We start from the raw sequence: 7,314 nt of genomic DNA on the forward strand, positions 1-7,314 counted from the left end.
GTTTATTTTTACGCTCACACAAAGACAACAAACATGTCCCTAGGGTGTTGCAAATCAGAAATTTGTTAAGATTTTGTCCGCCAACTTAAGAAGTGAATGCGTTGGCCAGGGTGCGAACAGCGGTGCGGAGAGCCAGCTGTGCAGTGAACTGAGTCTCACCAACTTCAAACAGGGGGCTGTCGTGCATTTTTAACAAATGGGTTTATTTCTGCATCCAGTGTCACGCTCTCCTCGGGCCACGCTCATGCTGGCTTAAAAAAAACCCAAAAAACAACAAAATCCCGTCAGATAAAGTAAGGAACTCTTCTGGGTTTGATGCAGGCTGTACAGTACTGTATGCAGACAGTAGCACTGCTGGGGTGGAGCTACTCAGATGTGTGTTTGTTTGTTTGTAATGAGATCCCGGTCAGAGTTAAAAGAACACAGGTTTTGCTGTATTGAAGTGATTCGGTCTGAAAGCTTGAGAGAGAGAGAGAGCGACAAAGCGAAATCACGTAGAAAATGTTAATCATTCGTTTTTCTAATCTGTGTTTGGAAGAGCAGTCAGTCTGTTGTAAATCAGCTTGTGTCTCCTATTTAATATTCTATTTTGAAAGCTATTTGTTTAAAGATGGTTGTATTCTTGTCTTGTCTAATCTCAACATATCAAATAGGTAGCTTACATCACAAGCCAGCATCAAACACAAGACTAAAGACACACTAACTGTCTCTACCCACATTCAAAAACTCGTTTGGGCTGATTTAAAAAAAAAAAAAAACTAAATGAAACAGTTTTCTTGCTATTTGAGTACTGGGAGACATAGATAACACATTCAATTTGGTAGCATTTGTAAACAGCTTGAAAGAAAAAAATGAGAGTAATCATTTTTAGTACTTCAGACTTTAGCTGAAATTTGATGAGCTCACAAGTGTTGCTGTTTATCAGCATTTACAAAAAAATCAGTAGATTATTCAGGCAGAAGATTTATTTTTCTCCTACTGTGTAATAAACACAAGTAAAAATGATCTCAAGACACACGTACACTGAGACACCGGTTTGAAAAATATAAATTATTTTAGTTTTACAAAATAACCAATTGGCAATCAGATCCTAAGCTATTGGTGGTGCAATTTTCCTGATAAACTTCACAATAAGTGCAGTAAGAGCAGCAGGTCTGCAGCATGCAGCACACAGAGAGAGGCTGCAGCACGCAGCACACAGAGAGAGGCTGCAGCACGCAGCACACAGAGAGAGGCCGCAGCATACAGAGAGAGGCTGCAGCACGCAGCACACAGAGAGAGGCCGCAGCACACAGAGAGAGGCCGCAGCACGCAGCACACAGAGAGAGGCCGCAGCACACAGAGAGAGGCTGCAGCACGCGAGAGACACAGAGAGAGGCCGCAGCACGCAGCACACAGAGAGAGGCCGCAGCACACAGAGAGAGCAGCACGCAGCACACAGAGAGAGGAGCAGCAGAGAGAGGCCGCAGCACACAGAGAGAGGCTGCAGCACACAGCACAGAGAAAGGCTGCAGCAAGCAGTTTATTGCAGCCCAGGCCCGGTGCCTCCACAGGGGGCAGGGAAAGGTCCCGTTGCAAATGGCCCATTCTTTCTCCGAGCTTGTCCCTTCACTGCTAGCCCTGCTTCCTTTGCCTCTTCTTTATTGCTGTGTTTTGTATCTGAATTCAGCTCAGCGAGCAGGCACTGCCCAAACCCCCCCTGCTCTTACTTGCACTTGCTGGCTGTTTCGTTGTTGGGAAGATTTGCTGCAAACCGTGGGACAAGACTATAAATCCCAGGATGTAGTTGGAAGCACCTTTTTTGTGTAGAACATTGAGACAAAAAAAAGCAAAACACACCCATGTGCTCTGTATCACCACGTTTTTCAAGTTCTAATCTATGGTAGGCATCAGGGAGGAAAGGCTTCAGGACAAGTTCCCTATCCTGGTAGAGCTCGGAGATCTTGTCTCCTCAAGTAGGAAACAATCATATTCCTGCAGAGTGACCTTTCTTCTTCTGATTTGATAAGAGCTGCGTTCATCGTCACACTTGAACTGATCCCAGCCTGGCTTCCTGTACCTGCTCCTCAGAGTCTGCCCTCCTGTGCAGGCTTGAACCTGCTCTCCACTGGGGTGGGAGACCTCCTCGCAGCAGGGAGTGAAGCTGGTGGGAACGTGTTGAACCTGCTCTCCACTGGGGTGGGAGACCTCCTCGCAGCAGGGAGTGAAGCTGGTGGGAATGTGCATTCTTGCCCCTGGGGCAGTTCTCAAAAAATGCCACAGCAGGGAGTGAAGCTGGTGGGAATGTGCATTCTTGCCCCTGGGGGCAGTTCTCAAAAAATGCCACAGCATGGTGCTCAGGTCAGAGAGTCAGGGGTCAGGGGTCAGGGGTGGACAACTGTGGTGTTGCAGGTGTTTTTAAACCAATTTATAAACCAGCCTTGTCCAAAAAAAAATTAAAAAAATATGTGCAGGTTAATCTGCATCAGTAGACCAGTGGAATTTATCTGCCATCAACTTCCATTGGGGTTGCTGTGGTGACCTGACATGGGACTGTTTGGATGAGCAGACGTCACAGAGGTGCCTGCTGTTGGTGCATTCTCAATCTCGCAGAGTTCAACAGCATTCCTGTATTGGAATCGGACATGGGGAATAGGGTGCATTTAACCAAGGTGTTTACAAAATCCATGCATTCACTATTCAGTGATACAGCTACTTTACAACTTTCATGCTGTTCACAATTAAAAAGCGTTCAGTCCGTCAGTGTTCGCTAAAAGTCATGCACGCCGACTCCCACTGCTCCTTGTTAACCCTGCCCCCCTCTTTTTGTTTTGCCTGTTACTTAATTTTATTACGTTTTCCAATAGCTGTGACCCAAATTAGCACGAGCTTAATCACAGGAAATGAAAGGCCATTGTGAGCGAGGGAGAGAGCACAGCCCTGGTGTAAAACTAAACCTGCTCCTTTTCAAACCGGCTTCCTCCGTCCGCTCGCTGGAGCTATCGGGTGCAAATTCAATCAGCTCCGTTTTACAATTCCTTCTTCTTTATTCCCCTCTGTGTGTGTGTGTGTGTGTGTGTGTGTGTGTGTGTGTTGATTTTTGAACCCCAGTTCTTAGACACTCCTAACAGCACTCGCATGAATAGTCTGTAAGATGGAAAAATGAAAAATAATTCTGTCACCCATTACCAATCCCTCCTCTCCCCCCCCAGACCCCCGGACACCCCCCTCCCATCTGCCTAATGTTTTAATATTCAGGGGGTGTCTTCCACAGTGAGTCAGTGTTTATTGATATCACACAGCGCTGCACGGGTCTGTCAGCCCTGCATTCAGTCCTTCATGGCCCCCTGAGGTGTGGGTTCTAGCGGACTGAAAGAGCGGAGAGGCCATCGGACTCCTCTGTTGCTTAAGGTGAACATATATGCGCCCTCTCACACACACACACACACACACAGGGGACCGGGGAACTCGCAACAGATGACAAGACTCATAAAAGCCGAACGACTCAAGTTTTTTTTTTCTCATTTCTTGTTTTGGAGATGGAGAGAGCGAGGAGCGTTAAAGAAAGAAGAGAGGGTCTAATTGTTTGTTGTGGGAGCTACAGATTAGAGAAACTCCCTTCTTTCTTCTTCTTTTTCTTCTTTATCAAAGAAATGAAAGGAAAAAGAAACTGCAAAGCAGAGGAATTTTCATGTGGGGGGAAAAAATGAAAAGAAAAAAGGAACGTGTTTTTAGAAAGACTGAGAAACGCAAAAAAAGAGAGAGTCTGGTGACTATAGCTGGTCTCTATAGGTTGCGCTGCTTTACATACATATATATATATATATATATATATGAAGCATGAAAACTGAATGTTGTCCTTTTTTCAACAGCACTAGCAAAACCGGTCCTGTCGTGTTTTTTTTAATTGTGTCTAAAGAACAATTTGTTTAACTTAAGCTTTTTAATAATTGAATTGGTTTAATTACAAGGAAATGATTGCTTGCAAATAATTGTTTGCATAAGTTGTCGTTGTTGTCGCCAAGAAACTGTACAAATGACCTTGAAAATGCTTCCAGTGGACAATGGACCAGATTCTCAAAGCTAGTCACAGTTTCATTAACCCTAAAAGGGAGGCCAAACCGCTAAGGGGAGTAAATATCTTTGAGAATCAAGACCAGGGTCCTGCAGGTTGTTTTGAAACTTAAAAAAAAAACTTTTTTCTTAAAGGCAGGCAGAGAGGCAGAGAGGAGGGAGGCAGAGAGGCAGGAAGGCAGGAGAGGCAGGGAGGCAGAGAGACAGAGAGGCAGAGAGGAAGAGAGGAGAGAGGCAGGGAGGAGGGAGGGAGAGGCAGGAGGGAGGCAGAGGCAGAGAGGCAGAGAGGCAGAGAGGCAGGGAGGCAGAGGCAGGGAGGCAGAGAGCAGAGAGGCAGGGAGGCAGAGAGAGAGGCAGAGAGGCAGGGAGGCAGGCAGGCAGAGAGGCAGGCAGGCAGAGGCAGAGAGGCAGGGAGGCAGAGAGGCAGGGAGGCAGAGAGGCAGAGAGGCAGGAATTAGGGAGGGAGGGAGGCAGAGAGGCAGAGAGGCAGGCAGGATGGAGCTTCCTACCCCAGGGGTCCCACTGAGCCCCACAGCTTCAGTGTAAATGACCTTGGTGATGCCAGACAAAATTTATGTTTATTAGTTTATTCCATCTTCAGGAAGGCAGAGAGTCAGGGAGGCAGAGAGGCAGATTGCATGAGAGGCATGCAGGGAGGCAGTGAGGCAAACTGAGAGGCAGGCGGCGGGCTTCCGACGCCCTGTGAAGGTTACTGGGGTCCCCAGGTTTGACTCGTGGTTGTCGAAGTCACATTTCTGAGGAACCACTACGGTCTGTTTTAAATACAAATAATCAAAATAAGGTATCTTCAGTCATTAATTAGATTAGTATTATTATTATATTATTATTATTATTATTATTTTATTATTATTATTATTATTATTATTTTGTAATTATTAATGATTATTAAATTATTATTATTATCGTGTGGGGTGAGGGCAGCCAAAATGCTGCCCCTTTTCGGTTACGACGGCCACTGTGACGGTTACTGGGGACACAGAACAAACCCCAGGGTGAGTTTCATGCAGTCCTTGTTCTAAGTCACTGGGTCCAACCTCACTCCCCTGATAAGACACAGTGGGGACCCCTATGGGTGAGCCTGGGCCCAAGTGTGTGCGTGCAACTGTGTGTGTGTGTGCGTGCAAGTGTGTGTCAGTGTGTGTGCGTGCGTGTGTGTCTGTGTGTCTGTGTCTCAGGGCTATGAATACAAAGTGCAACTCTTTATAGACTCCACAGCTGGGTCCGGGAGTTGATGAAGGCTGCGTTAACTCTGGTGATTTCAAAGGGACAAACAAACGGGTGCAAAGAAGGAGGAGGGGAGCGAGGGAGGGGGAGGGAGCGAGGGGGGCAGTAGGGTCCTTGTGCCAAAAAAAAGTAAAAGAACAAAAGGAGGAGAGACAGAGAGCAGAAGTTTTGATGGATATCCCATCTGCTTGTGCTCAGAACAAGGCACTGGATGACAATGGGCTTCCAGTCTCGTCTCCTCCTTCCCTCCCCAGAGCCCCCTGGCTTACTCGTTCTTCAGGGATCTCGGCGCTACATGGTAACCAAACCGATCTCAAGCAGCTACGCTCCACCAACATGCTAATCTTGCACTCAATTCCTCCAGCAGAGGCTCTAACAGAAACATGACATCCTCTCCTAACAATGACTGTTTGCTCTCTACCGTCGATCGCTGCTATCAAGTTTAGCGGGGTCCCATTGGGAAACAGCAGGACTGGCCTTAATTAGGGGGATTAATTAATTCAAATTGAAAGAAAGCAAGCTATGGCAGGTCTGGTGAATGCAGGCTGGCTCTTTGCTGCACAATCTGTGCTCAACGGCTTTGGAGATGTGTAAAAACGGCAGGGAGAGACCTATTTTACTGATTGAAACGAGCCCGCAGACCAGTGAGTAAAAAGCTTGTAAATCTGGTCTCTGACCCTTTCTTTAGTCGTTTTGAATAAATACAAAACAGCGTTGTGGGAGCTTACTGATGCAGGCATTACTGGAACAAACAGAACTGTAAAATGAACTTTTCTTCTGTCCTGGACATTTTGGTCAAAGGTCTTGTATTAGTATGACTGGTCTGGAGATGGACTTAATGCTTCTAGCAAGCTTTTATTATCGAGAGACACTTTATGGGACCTTAATGTCAGAGAGAAGAGAGAGAGAGAGAGAGGAGAGAGAGAGAGAGAGAGAGAGAGAGAGAGAATGTGAACACTGGTAATCCTTACACTCTTATTGTGCCTCAATTTTAGTTTTTTGAGCAGGGTTCTTTCTTTCTTTCTCTCTTTATCTCTTTCTCTTACTCTCTCTTTCTTTCTCTCTTTTTTGTTTTTATTATTTGCTCAATGTTAGTTTTTCTTTCTTTATTCTAAATACTGCAGCATCTGAACGACAACAAATAAATTCCACTCCTTCTCCTAACAGAAAGCTTTATCCAGCCCCAGGAATCCCAGGGTCCCTTCACAGAGTGAAACAGAGACCGCTGAGCAGCCCTCAAGTGTTGTCACGCTGCGTTAGCACCAGAGCCATTCTCTGCCATAAAACCAACAAAGGGATATATATATACATAGAAGAGATAGAGATTTGGAGAAGTGTGGTGTGTGTTTGGAGGGGGTAGGGGAGGAGGGAGGAGGGGTGATAAAAAAAAAAAATCAATCTTTTAAAGAAAAAAAAAACAAATTAGATTTCATGAATGCACAGTCATGTCTGGCAGACACATGTAATCCTGTAAGAATTCTCCACTTTCGGGAGACAACAAGAAGTCCGGGGAATGACTCCTAGAGAGGACTATAATGACAGACTCTGCCTAATCCTGTAATTCCTTGTTTAATTAAACTTCAGAGAGGGCCAGGAGTGCCAGCATCTTGCTGTTTCTCCTTTTTCTTTGGGGGGGGGGGCTGTATTTTACTACTGCTGATATTCACACACACCCCCCCAGCATGCAGAAACACGCTCTGCTCGGAGATGCACCCATTCAGAACGGTATCTTCGTACTACCGATTTTACATATCCAATTTGTATCAAACCTGTGTTAGTTTTTATTTACATTTAAAGACAGAAATGCACTTAAGAGACTCGCACGTGCTGTCGGAGATGTTGGTCGTGTCAAAGTGCTCTTCTTTTACAGCAGCGGTATTTAGATTTGCCACCGTTAAGATCGATTGAACAGACCCCAGTGATAGCGAATCACTGGCAAACCGTATTCAAACAAAGACTAAAAGAAAAAACAAAACAAAAAGAAAACACTGTTTACATTTTTTAATTAAAAGAAAA

Source organism: Polyodon spathula, chromosome 16 (assembly GCF_017654505.1).
Source record: "Polyodon spathula isolate WHYD16114869_AA chromosome 16, ASM1765450v1, whole genome shotgun sequence".
Taxonomy (NCBI): Eukaryota; Metazoa; Chordata; class Actinopteri; order Acipenseriformes; family Polyodontidae; genus Polyodon; species Polyodon spathula.